This window comes from Anolis sagrei, chromosome 1, assembly GCF_037176765.1.
Source record: "Anolis sagrei isolate rAnoSag1 chromosome 1, rAnoSag1.mat, whole genome shotgun sequence".
NCBI classification, from domain to species: domain Eukaryota; kingdom Metazoa; phylum Chordata; class Lepidosauria; order Squamata; family Dactyloidae; genus Anolis; species Anolis sagrei.
In genome coordinates this window covers 37568558-37592034 of record NC_090021.1, presented here as the reverse complement: position 1 = coordinate 37592034, position 23477 = coordinate 37568558, and the positions used below count along the sequence as shown (strand labels likewise).

General features: G+C 39.0%; 1 protein-coding gene across 1 annotated transcript in view; it reads left to right on the top strand.

Moving 5' to 3' along the window:
* DUSP10 (dual specificity phosphatase 10) overlaps nucleotides 1–23477 on the top strand; it is a 63321-nt gene that overhangs the window by 25087 nt on the left and 14757 nt on the right. The window lies entirely within an intron of this gene.

Below are 23477 nucleotides of genomic sequence, written 5' to 3'. Positions count from 1 at the left end.
TGAAAATAACAAAAACATGATAAAAACATGATAAAATGGTAATTGAATTAGACAATGCAGCTAGGCCAAATGCAATGGGTAAAAATTGCCAAAACCCATGGGTGAGATAGCTAGAAAGTGCTAGGACTAGTGGGGGGCTCGGACGGGATAACAGTTCTGGTTCATGTGCCAAATAATCTTCAACTGAGGGATAAGATGAAGAGCATCAGAGAGACAAATTTGTCCTGGGACAGGACATGGCATGGGAATTGATTGTACAATCCCCAAAAGCAAAATGGAAAAGCCAAGTGTTTAAACTTTTTATAAAAGCTGCCAAAGTGGGTGCTTGCCTAATCTCCTTGGGGAGTGAGTTCCAGAGCTGGGGGGCAACTATAGAGAAGCCCTTCTCCTTCATCCCCACAAGCCGTGCCTGTGATGGAGGCAAGAGGAGGGCCTCTCCTGCAGATCGAAGAGATCGCGCAGGTTTGTAGGAGGAGATCGATTCCAAAGGTAGGAGGGTCCCAAACCGTTCAGGGCTTTGTGGGTGATAACCTTCACCTTGAATTGGGACCAGCAAATGAACAGTATCCAGTGGAGCTCCTTAAACAGGAGAGTGGACCGTTTCCTGTAATTTGCTCCAGTTAGAAGTCTGGCAGCCGATTGCTGGATCAATTGGAGTTTCTGAGCTGTCTTCAAGGGCTGCCCCACATAGAGTGCATTGCAATAGTCCAATCTAGAGATAACTAAGGCATGGACCACTGTGACCAGATCAGATTTCACGAGGTACGGTCACATCTGGCGCACATGTTTTAGTTGTGCAAAGGCTCTCCCGGCCACTGCCAACACCTGAGCATCAAGCGTCAATGCTGAATCCAGGAGGACTCCCAGACTGTGGACCTGTGTCTTCAGGGCTTTTAAAATTCAAAAATGGCAATTTCTGTGCAGAAAACATTTTTTTCTGCAGTCATAACATGGGCATCTATGAAATCTTCCAAACAAGAAGATGAGACCAGCTTATATGTGAAAGGTTCCCTATAGAACAGTGCTACTTATAATGATGGCCCCTGTACTGTTGCCTGTTTGTGAGACATCAATTGCAGATCTTCTGAGAGTTTTCAGGAAAATGTAAACAAGGTAATTGAAAAACACAATCTTTTTTACCTGAGAGGACGCCTCTAGCACATGACTCTGTGATCAACTTCTGCAGAATATCTAGATCCTCCAATGTGGCTGTGGACCGCCACATGTTGACTGTAGAGTTGTGCTGGAAGATCTAGAGCAGTGATTCTCAACCTGTGGATCCCCAGATGTTTTGGTCTTCAACTATCAGAAATCCTAACAGCTGGTAAACTGGTTGGAATATCTGGGAATTATAGGCCAAAAAACGTGGGGACCCACAGGTTGAGAACCACTGATCTTGAGATTCTCAGAGAAGCACGTTAATCCAATCAGTGAATATGTAAATCCACAAAAGTTAAACCTGTTAATGTGGAGGAATTGTTGTATTGCATCCAGTGGGCAAAGAACTATAGTAAAACACTTGTGAGAACAAGATGTTCTCAGACTGTGATTTGTGAATGGCTGGTTCTCTGTAAGCTCAATTCAGGTGCTATATGAGAACATTGTGAAACAGTTGAGGGGATCTATATATTTGGCCCAGCATGTGGGTTTGTAAACATTTTTTAAGAATGGAGATTGATTTTTTTAAAGTGTCCTGGCTTATTGGATAAAGTAATAACTCCCTAGTTGAGGGCTCCTAGTTTTCATTATATTATACAGATGTAGAGGACACACTGTCTGCTTAGAATAAATTGATCAAAGGGAACCACCTCTAGGAATCACTGAAGACCTTTCAGGAAAAAATAGAGGCAATTCTAGTTTGCCATTTTTTTAAAAAATAAGTCCATGGGCTACTCTGAGCCAATGAGCTAATGTAAGCAAAGGTTTTGGCTGCTGGTTATGGTAACTTGAATGTCCAGAAGGGATTTTGGAGGCCTATTTAGATGTTGCATACTAACAGATTTATTGCATCTGCTGACTTGTGGAAAGGATAACAAACAAACTGTAATCAAATCAGCTATTATCAAATGAAAGTACTACGGTAGCAATCACATATAAAAGTGTTTGTTTGTTTTTTTTAAAGTCAGTGTTTATTTTACTTTTAGTCTTTGGGTTCAATTTTATTTTTTCCCCTCACAATTTTTGTCAAAAATTTGTTTTATAATTGTTATTATTTTTATTTTGTTTTAAATTCAAAACAGATAATATTTAAGGTTTAAATTATCCGTACAGAACTATACAAACACACTATTAACATTAACTACTGTCACTCAGATTGCTACATCACGCTGGCTCTCATCATTAAGATACCTTTCAAAATGAATATATATTTACGTTGTTTCTAATACTTTAGTAAGTCCAGGTAGTCTTGGACTTCATTGACTAGAACTATTTTGGATTACCAAAATGTTTGTTATCCTCACTAAAACTGGAATTTATTTGGGAATGAAACTGGGATATAGTTGGATGGATATTAATTCAAATATTATTTCATTGACAGGCTACTTAAAACATATGGAACTAAATGCAATTTTTGTTCCAACTAGAATAGACATTGAAACGAATGGGGCTTAGTAGTAGTGATTAAGCCCTTTTGAATGGATTCGCTCTGGTTGGAATAGTAATGTTGGATCTAGCCCTATACTTTTTAGTTACCTGATCAATGCTACAATGCCCAACTTGTTTTTAATGGCTCATTAAAATAATGATCACTGTATGTGTATTTCAGTTTCCTGTGGACATAATAATGTAACTAGAATATCATATAGAAATAATCCCTCATGTATACAACTAAAACATAAGTAAACTGGAATCTACACAAATGTGCAGCAAATAAGCTGGAGTGTAAATGAGCTAGAATCCATATAGATGTGTGTCAGATAATGTGTGATAGGAGTTTTGGTTACTACTTAACCATAAACAAAATTGCATTAGGAGAGCCCTTGGTATAAGTAAGGGTGTTGAGACTGTATGATAAAGGTTGGCCTTTCCAAGAATGTTTTATAGGTCTCAACAGCTCCAGACATTTTCCCAATCAAAAAAAGAGTGTGAGTTGCTACTTCTGGAAGTCTCCAAATGCAACCATTTACCTTGCAAATTGGGTGCAAGACCTCCCAATTTGACTGTTTAACATAAAAAATGATGTACTATTTAACATTAAATATACCAGATTTTGAGAACCAGAAGTGGACTTCCAGGATCTTTTTTTCAGTATCCCATGTGGTGTCCAAAAGCCCTTGGACCTGTCTTGATTGCTTGCTCCTTTAGAGAGCGTGACAATACTGGGAAAAAACTAGCAACACACAGACTATTTGGTTCAAGCTGGAGTTCATTGGGAGATCTTATACTAGTGTGTGGGCCACTTTGCATTTTTTTTGAATAAAATAAGACAAGCGTATCATGTTTTATTTTGCATGCAATACACACTTTTCATTTATGCATTGTAAAAGTGATCTTATCTTTATTCAAACAATGACAGATATATCAATTGAACTGAAAGCTGCTGCCTCCTGAGGTGAACTGAGCAAAAGGTATTTTAGGTTGTCTCGAAGAAGAGGGATTAGAATTCCCAAAGAGAGAGAACAAACCAATACCAAATGGTATCCACAACTGCCAACTGATCATTCCAAACTGTTTGCTGTCATTTTATGGCTAGTTTGGTTTTACCACCTCCATTGGGACATTACTAGCTCTCTCAAGAGGAACTTACAATGTAGAAGGCATACTTGAATTATTTTAGCTGCCAACAGAAGCATCCTGATTTTAGTAATGAGTCTCTGAGGATTATGTTTTTACTGTGTTTTATTGCTTTTATTATTGGCTTTTATATCATATGCTGGATGCTTTTAATTGTATTTTTAGTGTATTTTGGTTGTTGGGGGTATCGAATCGTGCCGACTGTAAACCACCTTGAGTCTGTGGGCTGAGAAAGTCAGTATACAAATACGGTAAATAAATAAATTAAGATGGTACACAAAGTCCTTTCTACAGTTGTTAAGGAGATGGCAAGAGAGTTGAGGGTGAGCGTGTATCTGGGGAGATACAAAAAAGGTTGTGTAAGTGTCTCAACAAAAGTCATATACTATATAACCCAGAAGATGCTTATCTTTAATGTCCTCATGTTCCTTCTTAAGGGGAACATCATGTCAACCAAATTTTCAAGCAATTGGTTAAAGTGATAGTGTGTTTGCGTGTTGTACAGCATCTCCCAATACTCTTGTTCTGTGCTTTTTTCCCATGTCAGGAGTGATTTGAGAAACCGCAAGTCGCTTCTGGTGTGAGAGAATTGGCTGTCTGCAAGGATGTTCCCCAGGGGACGCCAGGATGTTTTTACCATTCTTGTGGAAGGCTTCTCTCATGTCCCGCATGGGGAGCCGGAGCTGACAGAGGGAGCTCATCTGTGCTCTCTCCAGATTTGAACCTGCCACCTGTCAGTCTTCAGTCCTGCCGGCACAAGGGTTTAACCCACTGCGCCACCAGGGGCTCAGAAATGTGGTCTCAGAAATGACTTTACCCCATGGTATAACAAATGCACAAATTGATGATATATTTAAAATTTAATTAGTGCAGCCATTACTTTCCCCTCTCTAAAGCCTTACTTTCTCCTAGATGCCCATTTGACCTGACAATGCCACCCCGCTTTGCATTTTGATCCATATCCCATCAGTTTGAGAGGTGCATGAGTACATGGGACAAGACTTTCTCTGTAGTGCAGGGGTCCCCAAACGAAGACCTGGGGGCCGGATACGGCCCTCTAAGGTCATTTACCTGGCCCTTGCTCAGGATCAATCTAAGTCTGAAACTACTTGAAAGCACACAACAACAACAACAACAACAGCAGCAGCAGCAGCAGCAGCAGCAGCAGCAATCCTATCTCATCAGCCAAAAGCAGGCCCCCACTTCCCATTGAAATGCCATTAAGTTTATATTTGTTAAAATTGTTCTTCATTTTAATTATTCTATCGTTTTTAAGTGGTTTTTGCACTACAAATAAGATATGTGCAGTGTGCATAGGAATTCAGTCATGTTTTTTTTTTTGTCAAATTATAATCCAGCTCTCCAACAGTTTAAGGGACTGTGACCCGGCCGTCTGTTTAAAAAGTTTAAGGACCTTTGCTGTAGTTCAACCCTGAACATGGAATTTCCTACCCAGAGAAGTTCAGTAGACTTCATCCCTTCTCAATGTTGAGAAGGAAGTTTGCATTGTGTTGCTTCACATGGCCTTTACAGACATAAACTGATTTAAAAAAAAGTTGTTTGTGACTATTTTGAATTGTTTTTATTAGTTTGTATTTAAAGACCGACATGTTTTTACCACTTGCCCACTCAGGCGTGCTTCAGAGAAATAAAATAAATTGTCTTCCATCTCCCAGGCAACTTGCCACCTTGACTCCTATTCTGCCCCATCCTGTTGGCCTCTCATACATAAGGTTCACTGGATAAGGCAAAGGGCATCCTACAGCGTGTTCCTGGGGGGAAAAACCTTGTGAACTCTCTAGTCGAAAATGGGCTGGGAAATTACTTTTTCCAATAAAAGGTACAAAGTGTTCATGCTACAATGAGAGCAAAATGTATACTACACTTTTATGCTGGTTTAGTGCAATAAATACTTTCCCAAAAGATTCTGTCCAAATGGAGACATTTCTGTGAGTAAAAAAGTATCCTAGGAAATACCACTCAAATTTCTGATCATTGCTTAGTACACTTTAAATTTCTATAAACAATCAATTTCTTAACTTTTACCAAAATCGGCCCAGTCTAATGTTGCATATAACCCATATTACTTGTTCCTTCCAGTTTCTGGTTGTAATGGTGGAAGGCAATTCATCTGACTTAGCCTTCCATAAGGCTATTCCCATAGTTCTTTCATGTAAGGTGTGCATGGAACAGAAAGGTCTAAATCAGAGTTGGACATAATGCACATTGTTGGATTGCATGTCCCTTCAGCCCTAACCAATGATGAAACATGCTAAGAGATGCAACCCAAGAAACATCTGGAGGCATCCACAGTGTCTACCCAAGTAGAAATCCTTTACATTATCCCTGAAAACAAATCCTTACAGTTAGAAGTGCTGTAAATCTATTGATGATTCTCTGTTTAACTGCTACATGAGAATCAGAAGTTATACTGTACTGTGAAACTATCCTTGAAAAAGTAAGGCTAACTTGTGTTAAAGGCATAGGGTCAATGGAGAGAGATAGAAATTATACCATTGTCTAGAACTATTCTACACAATGTTCTTATGTGTCTTGAACTCAACTCTGACCCATAGAAATCTTATAGTGTTTCCTTGGCAACACTAAAAAGGGGGGAATTCCAGAGAAGAATCAGTCAGGGCCAGCTAACACTTCCCAACAAAGGACCCCTCCAGGCAGCAATCTGCCAAGCTTTGAAGCTACAAGGCCATTACATGCTAATCAAGTCGCCTTCGGGCTGATATGGGTGGGATACAAATGTCGTAAATAAATAATTAAATAATCAAGGTGGCCAATTTCAACATTCACACTTGCCACAAGCAGACAAGAGCTCTTTCTCCCACTCTGGACATCCCACTTGCCTAGTTTCCAACAAACCTCATAACCTCTGAGGATGGCTGCCATAAATGTGAGTGAAATGTCAGGAGAGAATGCTTCTGGAACATAGCCATATAGCCCAGAAAACTCACAGCAACCCACATTTAGAGGAGTTTGCCACCACCTTTCTATCAGACTAAGAAAGTACAATTTGCACAAGATCACCCAGTATGGTGTGCCACCTTTGAGAAAGGATATAGCTACTATGACTAGTAATCCCTGAGAGATATACAGGTACACTAAAGCTCCTCAAATTGAAATTTCATTCTTCCCAAATACCTGTAATTATTTTTCCCAGCCTTCTCTTAGGAAGCTGCATTTTAAGTGAAACAATAGCAGATATGAAATGCTTCAAACAGAATATGTTTAAGAGTCAAACAAGCCCTTCCACATGTTGACCTACAACTCCCAGCATTTTTGACCAGCCACAGGTCATGCAAATGTACAAAAGGGTAACATGTTTATGTTCTGCCCAAAAGTGCAGCTCCCCAGGATTACATTTCCTTATATTTATATCCTCCAAAAGGAATATATGAAGCTGTCCCCCAATTCCAACAGTGATGACATGTTCAATTTCTAGCAAAATTACAAGCATTACTACTTCACCTGACAACAGTTCCTGGAATGACAAATGTTGCTAGTCTGATTGAGGAATTTAGGGAGTTGTCGTTGCTTCAGGTGGTCTGCAGGCCCATGAGGAATGGGCCTACAAGTGACCCACAGGGTCAGTCAATCCATAACCTCTAATATTTCAGAAATGAAAACAGGAATACATATAGTCAAGCAACATTAGAGTGTGATCATGATGACAAAAGTTATTAAAGGGGGTGAACACATCAGCTAGGAGAGAGTGCAGTAGTTTGCTTTAGCCTCATTCTACCATGAAGGGCAAGGTTTTTGCTTTTTCCTTTCATTTTTTTCCTGTTGAATTAATTTAACGTACACTGCTTTTTCATTTTGAACTCAGTTTGCATAGTGGACGTAAGCCAGTGGCAAAGGAGGAAAATGGAAAGGGAGAAGGCAATGGGGACATTTTAAAAGTAACTGAAAATGAGTTGATGAAGAATTCATTGGAACGGTCATTGCCAGATGAGGACATTTAGAGGATATATAAATGTTGCCTCTGAATCCAAAAGGAGGATCTGTAGCACCTTCCTAGCATGACCTCTAGAGTGGAGAATGAGCAGAAATGCAATTATTCGGGCTATTTCTCATGGGCCACTGTTCCTGGATCCATTGCATGCCCTTTACTAAGAGCTGTGTTTACTTCACTTAACCTAAATAGCCAGCTATGGCTTATGAGTAAGCTATTTGCTGCTTCAAAAAGGGACTGCAATGCAATCTAATTTGCTCATGAGCTACTTTAGGACAGAGTTTGTTTATGAACCAGCCTCTCCAGGTAACATGTTACGGGGACGTGGGGGGGAGAACCGACCTTGAAATGCCATAAAATGCTCTACAAACATTGCTTTATGCAAAAATTATTATAGACATTAAACTACATTACTTTAAAGGTATATATGGACCAAATGAATTTAATGTTCAGACTGGTCCCATCTTCTAGATATCTCATTATATATTATGTATTGGAATACAAGTATTCCAAAATCTTTTAAAAAATCTTAATGTTCTAAGCATTTTGAATAAGGGACTGTCAACCCATATTTAAACACACACATAAACGGCCTTCATTGGCATACAACAACAAAATCCCAGCATAGGTATATACTAGGCCTGGGCGATTTCGTTCGTTAATTTTGTAATTCGTTAAATATTTGTTAATTTTAGCAATTACAAAACGATTACAAAACTTATTTTTAAACCCGGAAGTGTTTTTAAATATCGAAACGCATGCGCCAAAATTTTTTGTATTTCCGTCCATTTCGGAAATACGTAAGATGGCTTGGCTAGATGCTTGCTGGGAGCTCTCCTCTCTCTCCTCTCCTTAGCCAATCAGAGCCTGAAAGAGGAGGAGGAGGAGAGGGCGGGGAAGGCGCCGGCTGAGCAAGCGAGCGAGAGGGCGAGCGACCCTCAGCAGGAAGGCGGCCCGTCCCTCCTTCCTCACCTTTGCGGTGGGTGGGTGTGCTTCGAAGGCGCCGGCTGAGCAAGCGAGCGAGAGGGCGAGCGACCCTCAGCGGGAAGGCGGCCCGTCCCTCCTTCCTCACCTTTGCGGTGGGTGTGCTTCGTTCTCCCAATTCCTTAGCGGAGGGCTGGGCTAGATGGCCTTTGGGGAGCCCTTCTCCCAATTTCGCATTGCTTCGGAGGAGCCGGCGGCAGCGCTTGAGGGCCTGCCAGAGTGAGTGAGTGCCTGCCTTCCCTCCTTAATAATAATTTCTCCTCCCTATTCTACTAAATTAATAATTAAATTAAAAAAATATTGAAAAAATATTGAAAAAATATTGGAAAAAAAAGGGCGCCATCTTTACAAAATGTTTTGTAAATATTAACGAAATTTCGTAAATACCGAACTTTTTAAAGGGAAAATTTTGTAATTATTTTAAATATCGAAACAAAAAAAAACCCCAAATACAAATCGATTTTAGAAACAAATTTTTGCGTTGTTACCCAGGCCTAGTATATACAACAAGAGGAAAGCACAGATAAAAAGGAAAACATACTTTTATGTGATCTTTTATGTGACCCTAATCTCAAGAATAAAATTTGCAACATTCACAAATGAACGCGTCAAATTTAATACAGACAGCAGTTTTCTTGCCACTTTAAAACATAGCCAGCTCCCTAAACTGTTCCTCATGGGCATGGTTTGCAAACCTTTTATCATTTTGGTTGCCCAGCCCTGGATAGCTCACATTTTGCACCATTGAAAGCTCCTGATAATATCATCACCATCACCAATAAATAAACAAACAAATAAAATATGCGTATGATGATTAAAATATAAAATGTGTTTATAGATCAACCATTCCAAATCCTGTAACCTTATCAGACGGCAAAACACACCATCCCTTATAACTAAACATGCCAGGTAGGGGTAATGGGAGTTACAATCCAATTCAATATGGATGTTCAAGGCTTGAAAAGGCTGCTTTAAAAGGTGGGGCAGAACAAAATAGTGGTATGTTTATTTCCATAGTTCATGGCAGTAGCTTGTCTTTTTCATTTGCTCTTTCCACTGTGATTTCTCAACTAAAGGAGACGCATACAAGGGCGTTCTCCAATGACTCACTACCTCTGTAGTTGAAATGCAGAGTAACTGCATGTATGTGAAACAGCCATGACAAATTGAGTATGACAGATAGCATTCATATCTGCTTTAGCAAAACCTCTTGGTGATTTCTTTTCTCGGGTTCAGCTGAAGAGTCATCCAGGTTGGAAGTCAAGTCTGTAATAATATTGGCTGTTGGATTCTGGAAGTTATCAACCAAAAAGCCTTCCAAGATTTGGAGCAGGAGCAGGCAAATTGTGTCCCTCCAGATGTTGTTGGACTGCACCTCCCAGCAGTCCTAGTCATCAGAGGGGCAGATAGTTTCAGTCCAATGACATTTGGAGGGCCTCAGTTGAATGTTAAAGGGCCTTTTTAATATCATGGTGACATTTGCTGAAATATCTTTGAACAGGCTGGGCAGGCCAGTGTTTGCAGAGCTACAGATTAGGAGCCATACTAGTGATGTTATTTAGGAGTGCCGATTGACTTCTCTCATTCTTTTATGTGATCTTATTTTTGTGTGATGTTGGGAATAAAGCTCCTCAGAAGAAAGCTGCTGCTTTTGAGATATTTTGAACGACAACTCCCATAACTGCCCATGGTGGATCAGAAGGATGAATTACTGCATAGTCCAACATGTATGTAGAGATTAAGGATGAGAATTATGGTCTACATCTAGAAGGCACTACATTGGGGAAAGCTACTGTGAATTTCAAATTTCTTAGGACAATGTGTTTATATTGTACTTCTCTAATTTCCTTAGGGAAGTTACATTTTTGGAACACAACTTTTCCAGCCAGCAGAAAGCAACAGTAGCAACGTTGGCTGATGATTATGGAAGTTATGGTCAAAAAAGTAACTCAATCTGTCCAAGATTGAGTACATGAGTTAATTTGTTGTTTTGTTGGTGGCCTTGGCCTTTGTAAGCCGCCTCGAGTCCTTCGGGAGATTTTAGCGGGGTATAAATAAAGTTAATAAATAAATAAATAAATAAATTTGTCATTAGCCCTGTACAGTCTTTATATACGAGTGCATTAATGAAGAGCTGACTTGCACACAACCAGGGTCATTACACATAGTAAATGCGATGGTAGCATTCTCTGATTTGTGTGTCTGCTTACTATACAAGACTTATGAATAGCATTCTTTTATCACATGAGCAGTCCTGGTCAATGGAGGGAATCCTATCAAGTGATGTTATCATCATGTGACCTCGTCCCTGAATAATATTTGTGGGATCTAATACAGACAGCATACAGCTCTTTGCTTTTCGAAAGCCCTATGCCTGCCCCTGCCAAACATTGCGACTAACTTCCTACCACATCCCAGACAGGAGAATGAGGAAAATAGAAGAAAAAACGAGGGAAATTTGGTCATTTCATCATCATTATTGAATCTGAAACAACCCTCTTGGCAAATTCCACTTGATTCAATATCGCAGGGATGGGAACTGTAAGGTTCCCCCAAGTCTTCTCCAGATGATATTAGATGGAAGGTCCTAAAAGTTCTTGGCAACATAACAAAACTGGGAATTAACAACATCTGAAGGGCCAGTCCCACCCCTGCACTAAGGTTTGCACAGATAACTTGCAGCCCCTCCACCCCAATGGGAAAGTAATGGTTTACTCTTTTTGTTAAATTCAGATGTAGGCAATTTAGGATGGATCTACAATGCCATATAATTCAGTTTGAAACTACATTATGTAAGTGCATTATATGTGTCTACACTGCATTATATGACAGTGTAGATCCAGCCTGTGTGTTCTTCATATATCTCAGATTATAACTTCCATCCAACATGGCCAACACTCAGATTTGTGGGAGATATACTCCAAAATAGTTAAAGGCCAACTATCATTACCTGAAAAGAAACAACTTTCTTCTGAAAAATTTTCTTCCCGACATCACAAACAACCCACCCCTGTTTCTTTTAAAAACGTCATCCTCTCCTTTGCTCTGAAGTGCCACCAGGACAGTGTGGTTTGCTAGAAAGAGGCAGCTGGGAAAAGGCTGGCTTAAATGTAGAACTGGGAATTTTTTTCCAGGGTTAGTCATATGTGTTAACTTCCTTCTTCCAGCATGTTCGTTACTTCCCTTCATACGCTATTATTACTCCAACTGGAAGAAAGAAAAGAAAATAGTTCAATTATCTCTTTCTTTTCTGATTTGCGTCATGACATTTTCCTTTTAATTGCAGTTGTTACTACAGTCAACCAAAATGTTCAGGTAACTGTGGAAGTCCATTGCAGCAAAAACAATAAAGAGCCAAATAAAACAATAAAAATTAATGCCTAATAGAATGTTGTTAGTCTTTGAGGTGCCACATGTCTCTTTAACGTGCATTTAAAAATCTTCAGACTGGATCAGATCCCAGTCATGGACATTATCTGTGCTTGCTGGATGTTTCTAGAATTTGTAAAAATATTGAACTATGGAAAACATGGAATGCTTTCTATGTTAGGTCCTTTCCTCCCAGTGCAAAGCAGTCTTAAACAGACACACATTCAGCTAGAGAAAAGAAACAAATAAACCATGGGTTTACCCAGAAGTCCCCAGATACTGTCTTCTTTTAGAAATTCAGCAGGACCAGATCCAGTGAATACCGGAAGAGAGGCTGCCAGGAGATATCAGGACTAGTGCTACTCAGAGTTATTGGTCTGTGGATCAGTGCCAATCCAAAAGCTATTTTCTGCTGGCCCATGGTCCACTGCCAGGAAAAAAAGTCAGAGGGAACAAAGAAGGTGCCAATCCTTGACATTTTGGGAGAAAAATCTTGCTGGTCCAGCATGTCAGATAGTTTAAATCTGCTGTAGGCTACATCCAGAGGAAGGCAATGGAAAATCTCCTCTGAATAAATCTTGCCAAGACAATCCTAAATTGGAGTTCTCTTGAATATGCAAAACAACACCACCACGGTTTCCCATAACATGTGTAGGGAGACTTGCATGCTTCTCCTGTGATGAGAGGCATGCATCCAAGATGTATAGATAGCATGTAATTTTTCACAGGTAAGAATTGCATAAGGTTTTACTTTACCTGAAGATGCATGTTATCAATAGAGCCTGGAAAAGTTACTCTTTTGGGGTTACAAGTTCCAAAATCTTCTAGCCGGCATGGTCAGTTTCCATTCTTCTGTCGATAAACCTCCTTATTTCTACTAATCTGCATGACGTTAATCCTCCTCTAGATGGCCTATAATGGTATTTTTATTAGGATTGTCACTTGATAAAATTCCCTCACCCATCTGTATCATAACAGTGAGGGTTCAACTTGAATGCTCATAACCTATTTTTCTGGAAAACTTGGTGGATGGGGAAACTAAAATGGACTCCCCTCTTCCTCCAGGAGGTTCAGTTGGCCCAATCTCCATTGCCTTTCCACCATTAGGCATGGACCTTCGTATCTAGATAAGTCTTAGGCTTTTAAATATTGTGGCAGAAGTTTGTCTTCAATGTGTTTTAATATTTTATAGTTTTACATTGTTTTAACTGTTTTTTAAAAAATGAATTGTTTGTTTGTGTAAAATAAAATTTTAGCCAAAGCAAGTCAATTTGGGTCCCTCTTGGGAAAAAGGTAGGATATGAATTAAATAGTTGGTACTGTACAATCCAGGCGGAGGCCACTAGGAGCACTAGAGAGAGAGAAGGCTACTTTGTTTTATTGTGGTGGAGGGTGGGTTGAAGGAGTAAAACCATTTCCCCTGTTTTCCTGTTATTTTCCCCACCCATATCCTCCTTTATGATATGGAAAGGAGGAAGGGGGAATAACCAGAGAAAATGAGGAAAATGGTTTTCCTCCTTCAACTCCCTCCCCCTATAAAATGAAGTATCCTTCTCTCTCTTGCACCCCCTAGTGGCCTCCACCTGGATAATGGAACAGTACCAAACAGTTAAAATCTGAGAAATGAGTCTTCTAAGTAGATACTCTAGATGGTAGGACTCTATAGATATTGATAGAAATTGTGTCTTTTCTTTTAAAACAATAAATCAGAGATGGGACGGTGTTGGCCCTCAAATAGTTTTACGTTCCCAGAAGCTAAAGTTGGGTCAACCAGTGGTAACTAGTTAGGTGAATTATAATAATCAAAAGCTTTGTAATGAATCAAATATCCCTATATTTGATATCATTCACTTTGTTTTGTTATATGGAACACACCCACATGTTACAAGTGTTCTTTTCTGTTTATTTTATCTCTCTCTTGCTTTCTACCTTCATTCACTTTTCCAGATTCGCCCACCTATGTGGAGTGCATATTTGAGAGTTTGGAGCACTGAATGGACAATCACTGTGGTGGTGGAAAAGGGATTCATAGAGTAATAGTAATAACACTAATATGCAGAGTACATAGCACTTTTCAAGTAAAAGAACAATAAACATCCCTACCAAGGGTATACAATGTAATAAGGACATGCACACACATAGAGGAAAGAAGACATAATACAAATAATATATGGAAAGAGTTCTAAAATAAATTATCCTGGTATCTAAAGATTTGAAGGATTTTTGGGAAGGGATGCCCTCCCTTTCCTTCTTCAGAAAATGAGAAAAATGGATTATGAAATATTTTCTTTTAGACTGATGAATACAATGCCTAAAACAAGGTGTTCACACATTTACTATCCCCAAGGCACTTCTGAAAATAATGTAAGAAGACTTTTATGTAAGCCAGTGCACAGTATCCAGTCATTACTATTCTGAGTTTTGGTTTACTTTTCTCCATTATTTTTATGAGAACAAGCTTGACTTTATGCAAAAGCAGTCGAGATGAAATAAGTATTTCTGTGTTACTAATGTTGATGGTTTCATCTATTTTTAATTGTTTTATGAGTTTGTTTATCTACTGTTAAAACTGTTTAAACCAAAGAGGTTCCTTATAATCCAGGGATTCCTTATAGTTCAAAACCTTCTAGATCCATATGTAACCCAAATCATGTTCTATATGTTTGATAATTTGAACATATTTGGAATCAGTGGGAGGAGTAATTTTAAACTTGTTACCTTTGAAAATTGACCTTGAAGGAGCTGGGGGTGGTGGCAGCCGACAGGGAGCTCTGCCGTGGACTGGTCCATGAAGTCACAAAGAGTCCGAAATGACTGAATGAATGAACAACAACAACCTTCGAAAATTACTCGGGAAAGACATTTTAGGGTGGGACTACTTATAAGCTAATTTTCATCACCTGTAATTACAATAAATTCTATAGTGTAAACATGACCATACCAATGTATTGCCAAAGGCTTTCATGGCTGGAAACACTGGGTTGTTGTTAGATTTTTGGGCTGTGTGGCTATATTCTAGAAGCATTCTCTCCTAATGTTTCACCTGCATCTATGGCAGGCATCCTCAGAGGTTGTGACCTCACAATCTCTGAGGATGCTGCCATAGATGAAGGCAAAACGTCCGGAGAGACCCAGTGACCATTCCAATGTTCTTTTTGAATTATAAATACAAATTAAGCATTCCTTTAACCTGCCTGGTTGAGGAAGCAAAATGCCCACTTTCTTAAGCAGAAAAGCAATGGAGCATCAAGACAATGGAAACTGCAATGAAAATGCTATTTTCTTTTGTGGAATTATTGCCTTAAACCAATAACACAGCAATGGAGATTAACAATTAATGGAGATTTACAGAGTTGATGTTCACCTTAGTTGACCCAAGTGCTAGATCACCTCAGGATAAAGCTCTCCTTGACATCCCTGCATGGTGCAATAGATTACCATTGATTTATGGAAGAGCCTTAAAGGTATAATGGAAATTATTGTATGGCTCATTTATATTGAGTTTGCCTTTAGCGTGGTTTACTGTTAGTGCATTTCATTTAATTATAATTGACACATTCTAATCAAACGTATTCCCCATAGGCCAGTAGTTTCTGCATTGTGCATCATCTGTAAATATCACATTGTAGTTCTGAGTTTCACATCTAATTGCCATCCAAACAAAGCAGGTTTTGCACTTGAGGTGGAGAAACAATAGTCTTTTAACCACTGCTGGATTACAACACTTATCATCCCTGAATATTGTGGGTAGAGCTGATGGGATTTGGAATCAATATCAACATGTTCGCCAACCTAGAAGTGTGAAAGCAGGCAATGCTATTAGATCAATAGGTATCGCCTCGGCGGGAAGGTAAAAGGGAGGCCCAAGAAAACATGCTGGGAAAAAAGGTTGGAGATGTCTATGGACAGCAGGCTCCTTTGGCATAGAAAATAGAATAATAGCACCTCCCCATGGCCAGAAGTTGAGCATGGCCTCCAGATGCCAGAAATGGAAAAAGGGGAAACCCTTTACCTCATTTATGTTATTGTATGTCATTTAAAAAGGCATTGAATGTTTGCCTCATATGTGTTCTGTAATCTGGGGAGATGAAGTGGAATATAAGTAAAGAGTATTATCCTACTCTTACCCGAGCTTCTTCTTAAACTTCAACACAAGAATACGGAAAATTAAGTTCTCAGCTATTTGTGGTCAAGCCAAAGAGTTCGCTCCCCATCCTCTTCATCCCTTAGCTCTATGAGTTCATTTAATATACTTGGGTACTAAGAACTATCTAGTTCTGTCAGTTAAAAAATTCCATTGCGAATAGAGCTGTGTGTATGTATGTGTTGGAGAAAAGATGAAAGAAACAGAGAAACCTAAGGTAAGAAAGGAAAGCTATTGCTCTCTGGACTTCTGATAAATTGCTTTGTTGGAGGCAAGGCCATTTCATTGTAAAAGGGTTATCTGAGTGCACAGCCATTGATTATGTCTGAAATTGCTCTGAATGAACAAATAAGGCTGTAATCCTATATACCCTTGGGAGCGAGTCCCATTCAATTCTCTGCCATAACCACAAAGAAGTAAATCCTACTGAACTCAGTGTGTAAGGCTACAGCACAAAATGCACTTGAAATCAATTAAGTGCCATTGAAATCAATCGCATATATACTATGGGAATAATTGCCACAGAATTTGACAAATAAAGCTACAATCTTGGAGTACCATAAATCTCTTTCTATACCTCCATATCCCTTCCCAATATGTTTGTCTAGTAACTACACTTCAAATTCTAGAGCTTTGTGTTCCCCTGAATTGAAAGAAAGGAAGAAAGAAAAAGAAACATTCAGCAGAGTTTCCACATACACTTAAGCAATTTTTCCATGCTACTATAGAGTTGTATATCATGGAAAAGTTCCATGCTTCAACTGTACAGTCTTAGTCCTGCTGTATGCGGCTTTATTTTCTGTATTTGCAATGACATTGCCTTATCCTTCAGCCATCTCTTGCCTTGAATCAGTTTTGACATAATGTCCTCTGCTCATTAAAACACAGAAGCCATTTAATTGTTGTCTTAGTGGAAAAATACATAAGGCTGTCATCAGCTGTTGCTCTGGCAAGGCTTTCTGCAGCAATATAAATAAATGAGGTCACAGTTTTTAAACAAACAGGCTGTACTTGCAGGATTTCAAATTATGCTCTCAAACAGTGTGTATGCCTCTCTGTGTATGTGTCTACATTTTAAAAAGTACTGCTGCTGATTCTCTTTGATATGAGTTTGGAATTAACACAGAACTGCACTGAATCCTTTGTCATTTAGAAGACACCCCCCTCAAATTTTGCATTGACAGGATCTCTGCCATGTCTTGCTAATGATCAATTCTACTCAGCCACTGAAGGTCTATCATAAAGTTTTCCCTTTCATAGGAGACTGAGTCTTAAAAAATTAGAATGGGTGGGAATCAGGCAGCTCATGGATCATATGTAGCCTCCATAGCTGTTTTGGGGTATCTGGCCCCTCCTGGATGCTAGCAGAATGGCAAAAAGCGAAGAAGAATCACCTTCGGAATCAGTTATGGAGGTATATGTTGAACCTTTCAAACCAATTTAGTCAAAAGTTGAAAAGAGTTCAGAATATTTGTCACTGTCTCAGCATGATGTAACTCTTCCCATGGGGATTTCTGATAAGGTCAAGCTTGGGGTAGTTGCAGAGTACCACAGGGATATACAATCTGAAATAAAAATATATAAAACATCACATTGCATTGATACAGAGAGATCAAAAGCAGATACCTATCCTAATGTATCTCCTTATAAGAACCATATTGGAGATTAAGATAATCTGGGGAGGCCCTGCTCTCGGTCCCACATCCCTCACAGGTGTGGTTGGTAGGGACAAGAGACAGGGCCTTCTCAGTAGTGGCCCCTTGGTTGTGGAACTCCCTCCCGAGTGATATCATATCAGCTTCCCCCCTCCTGACCTTAAGGAAAAAAAAACTGAAAACGTGGATGTAGGGCCAAGATTTTGTTTAATCTATCAGTGCAATATGCAAATTTGGAATGGTGTAATGATAACTGGAAAGCCTTGGACTACGATATTGGATTATGTGACTTTAATAATTTTAATGCTGAAATGTTTTTTTGTGGTTCTTTTTATGTATATGTTTTATTTGCTGGATATGTATGGCATCAAATTGTACCTTGATGTGCGTCACTCTGAGAAGGGTGGGATATAAATATGGCAAATAAATATATTTATTTCATGTCAAAAGCATTGCATAAATAAGTATAAAACTGATAAAAATAGAGGGAACACAAGCGGTTAAATAATTTTTACCAGAAATGGGCAACAGCGACTGCATTGTCTGTAGCTTTAAACAATTCTTTCTCTGTGCATGAAGCAGGACATTGTGGACAAGTATACATATGCCAAGTTGTTTGTTCTGTTCTGCTCAGATCCATAGCTGCACAAGGTGGAGGATTCTTCTAGGTAGTGCCATTTTGCCAGGTTGTCTTTTGATCTGCCCACTCAGCTCCTGCGTCTGTTCAGTGCCCATTCTTGGTTTGCCCCAGGTTTGCTTTGTTCTCGGGGCACTTATTTATTTATTTTAACCCAAAAGCATTGCTTTTAAACACTTTAAATAAATAAATGAATAAATAAGTGCCCTGAGAAAGAGGCAGGAAAATGTAAACCTCTTTCACAGGGGAAGGACACTTTGAGGGTCTTGTGAAAGATGTTGACACATTCCAGCACAGCACTATGACCAATGCTAAGAGGAAATGCATGGATAAAGCAGCCTGTGTGTCTCTCTGTAATAACTGCCACTCTGGGATCATTCATAGTCTCGATCTCTGAAGCTGTTAATCAAGCTGTAATCTCTCAGCATCCAACTGTCACTATTTGGAAAAGACAGTCCTGATTTTTCCTCTCTTGTCCTGCTTTTTCAGCTGTTTTTAAAATGCACCAGTCTCTCTTTCTTCCTTTGTCTTTCCCTCTTTGTCAGTGGCCTATTATAATTACTAAAAACTGAGTTTGAAGTGCCAAAGTAATTTGCATGTAGTTAACTCACAGGAGTAAAATCTTTTTTTGTTTTGTTTTGTTATAGAACTCAAGCAAACTGGTGCATCTCCTCTTAGCTTGTGTGCTCTTCCTCATTGATAACTTTTGTCCTCTTTATCACATTTGATATTGATTAGTCAGGCATGTCCTGGTTTTCATTTATGAAACATTACAGGTGTAGACTAATAAGGGATAATAACCATCAGATAGAGAGTGGGGGTTTGTAGTTCTTGTTCTGTTTTGTGTTTGTATTTTGGGGTTTGTTTTTTTTTTGCTTTTTTGTTTTTAAAATAGTTACTTAGTTGTAGTTGTAGTTGCAATTGTGTAGCTTTGGTAGTTTTATACATCCCAACTTCTCATTTGTATGTTTTATTTTGTCTGTTTATTTTGTATGTTTTGTTTGTCTGTACAAATTATATTTTTAAAGAAATGTAAGGTAAAGGTTGGAGCCCCCTGTGATGCAGTGGATTAAACCGCTGAGCTGCTGTACTTGCTGATCAAAAGGTTGCAGGTTCGAATCCGGGGAGCGGCATGAGCTCCCACTGTTAGCCCCAGCTTCTGCCAGCCTGGCAGCTTGAAAACATGCAAATCTGAGTAGATCAATAGGTACTGCTCCAGCGGGAAGGTAACGACACTCCATGCAGTCATGCCGGCCACATGCCTTTGAAGGTGTCTACGGACAATGCCGGCTCTTCGGCTTAGAAATGGAGATGAGCACCAACCCCCAGAGTCAGACACGATTGGACTTAATGTCAGGGGGAAACTTTTAGCTTTACCTTAAGGTAAAGGTTTCCCCTGACATTAGGTCTAGTCGAGTCCGACTCAGGGGTTGTGCTCATCTCAATTTCTAAGCCAAAGAGCCAGCATTGTCAGTAGATGCCTCAAAGGTCCTGTGGCTGGCATGACCGTGTGGAACACAGTCATGCCGCTCCAAGAAATGTTGGAAGGTGCATGATCCTTAATCCACAATACAACATAATATTTCTTGAATCAACCGAATCAACCCAGCCAACCTGCCTCGAGCCCAAAGGAGAAGTGGGAGACCAATTAAATTCATTGTTGTTGCTGCTGTTCCTGTTGTTGTTGTTAAACCAGCTGGTAGGTCCCCTTCCTCCTCAACACCAAATCACTTATATATTAGTGTAGCATTTCAGATTGACAGAAAGATATGGCACTCTTGAGAATACTTTTTAAATATATTTTTTATCCTTAGCTTTAAAAGAAGTTCAAGAAAAACATGCTAAAAGTGCAAATGCCAATAGGAACCTGGCAATGAAGCCTAGCATTAATGATGCGTTAAGAGGAAATTTTTCAAAAAACACAACCCTGCCAAGGTTTCTGCTTGTATTTCCTTTAGTTGTTCTATAAAAAAAAACATTTAATACTTTGGAATGGCACTGAACTTGAACTCAAGGTCTATAGTGCTTTGTAGAAGATGTAACAAACTCTGTTTGGTTCGGCAGTCCCTTGCGTGAGATCTCTGTACTGGCTGCGGTTTGTTATTTTGCTACTCTCACATTTCTGTTGTGGAAAATGTGACAACCCTTGCTGCCTGCTGAAGAAAAAAATTACAGTGGTTAAATAAACTTACAGAAGCAAGTATGTATTGGAGCTTGTGGGTGCAGGGGAAATCAAAGGTTTCCTCCCTGATTAAAACCAGAGTTAGTCTATTGAAGGAAATCTCTCCAGTCTAATCTTGCAAGACTTTCACAATTTCCAGTAAAATGGTTAATTCTCTCTGTTAGGCCTGGGATACAGAGCAAAGCAAAATAAATTTCTTTTTGTCAAGCTTTCAGAAATGTCTTTTATAAAACTCTTATCTATTGAATAGATGGAACATATCAACAAGAGCAGTTAATTTATAATATTTCAACTTTTAATTGCCCATCTCCTTCTCAGCTCGACTCTATATTGAGAAAAAGCTGAGATAATAATAATAATAATAATAATAATAATAATAATAATAATAGAACTGCAAAGGCTCTGGCATAAACCAGTACAGGTGGTCCCAGTGGTCATTGGCGCACTGGGTGCCGTGCCAAAAGATCTCAACCAGCTTTTGGAAACAATAAACATCGACAAAATCATGATCTGTCAAGTGCAAAAGGCCACCTTACTTGGATCTGCGTGCATCATTCGAAAATACATCACACAGTCCTAGATGCTTGGGAAGTGTTTGACTTGAGATTTTTTGAAACGAAATCCAGCATATAGATCTCGTTTGCTATGACATACTGTGCTTTTGTGTCAGTAAAATAATAATAATAATAATAATAATAATAATAATAATAATATACTTTCCTTTTAAAAATACAAACCCCTCTTTAATTTGTGTAAGTAAATTAAAAATATGACTGTGAAATCTACATTGTTGTCACCTGGGTTTAAAAAGAGGGGAAGTTGAATAGTCTAAAGCTGAGAAGGGTGTTCTTTCTTTTTAGAAACCTTAGTCTTAAAAAGTCTCAAAGGTTTGTATTGTTCTGGCACAGGGAACTTTGTAGACAAAAATCAGAAGAGGAAGGATTGCCTCTCAGCATAACTCTGTGGACTGTGAATTTGAAAACTTCATCCTTTCGTCCAAGGTTTAGAGTGAGAAGCTGCTTTCTCTCTAGATTCTGTTCCATTATACAGGGTTAGTCAAAATGCATAGGCCAATAAGCCATTCAATTGAATGGCTTATTGGCCTATGCATTTTGACTAACCCTGTACAATGAGTTTTGCTTTTGCAAATGTCAGTGTCTTTGTTTGGTTTGCACGAAATGACATTTCTCTTGAATTACTGCATTCTTTGCCAGGCCATTAGTGAAAGCTTAACCTATAATCTCCCCCGTATACAGAACTTTGTTTTTCCTCCTCCCTGCAAAGGCGAATGCTGGCCCAACCACCTGTTAGCATTACATCACTAGCTCCCAGGAACACAGTTGCACCAAAAGCCCTTAAACAAAGTCACTCTTCTTGCATTGTTTGCACTCAAAGAGCTGATGTCATGCCGAGCTGATGTCATTGTATGTCTTTGTGTCAATGCCATGGAAACCGGGCAGGTGGGGAGGCTGTGCTGATGTCATCGCCAACGGAGGTGTAGAAAGTTTGTCAGCTTCTGCTTTTCTCTTCAGATTTTGTGCAAGTTTGTTAGAAGACAGACTCGAAAACATGAAACGTGTGAAGTGTTAGGGTAAAAATTACAAACTTTCCTACACATTTTTCATCCTCTTTGCCTTAAGTGCCTTCTTTTTCAGGGATCTCTTCCTTAAGAAGCATTTTTTTAAAAAAAATATGTGTAACTTTACTTTTTGGAAGTAAATTAAAAATATGACTATGAAATCTACATTGCTGTCATCTGGGTTTAAAAAGAGGGGAAAGTTACTGGTGAAATGTACCCTTCACCTGAGGGTTTTTTTTTTTTTGTAACATCTGGAAAACGAGGGAATTTTAAAATGTATTATTTATTATTTATTTAAAACATTTATATTCCACCCTTCTCACCCCAAAGGGGACTCAGGGTGGAGCACAGAATATATATGACAAACATTTAATGCCGGGACAAGAATTCATCATATGTATACATAAACATTAAAAACATTTATCTTAATTTTAAAATACACTGTTTAAAACCGTCTTAGTCATCTGTGTCAAATCTAAGTTTCCTGTTGCTGTTTTATTGCACTGTAGGCAAATTATGCCATAGGAGACAGACTTAATCATACTTCAAAACATACTGAAACCCATCTTGAGAACCAGCATGGTGTCGTGGTTTCAGCATTGGACTAGGACTCTGGAGAACAGGGCTTGCATCCCCACTCGGACAAGTCACATTTTTTCAGCCTCAACAAACAAATCTTGCCTAGAAAAGCCCATAATAAGTTTACATTAAGGTGGCCGTAATTTGAAAATGACTTAAAGGCACACACTGACAGGGCTTTATTTTTACCTTCTTGGGGGGAAATTCTCATGGCGAGATTTGGTTAATCACCCATAGAGGGTTTCAAATAAAATAATAATGCCTGCCAAGGCCCGGTGGCAGTGACATTGGGCAGAGTTAGGTGATTTCTACAGGAAGATTATTTTGGGTAGGATAAAAGGAGTAACTAGATGTTAATTGTTTAACAATTCATAATTTTGTCTTGTTGTTTTTATTATAAGGAATAGAAAGAGATTCTTGTGGATTTTTTTGCTTCATGTGCCAATTTATTTATTTATTCATTTATTTTGAGCATTTGTATCCTATCCTTCTCACCTCCGAGGAGGGACCTAGGGCGGCAAACATCAGGCAACCATTAGATGCCACATAATACAATAAAATCCACAGTCGCAATTAAACAACAATTAAAACAACAATAACACTCAATTTAAAACAGTCCACTAATTAAAAAAAAGTCCTAAAT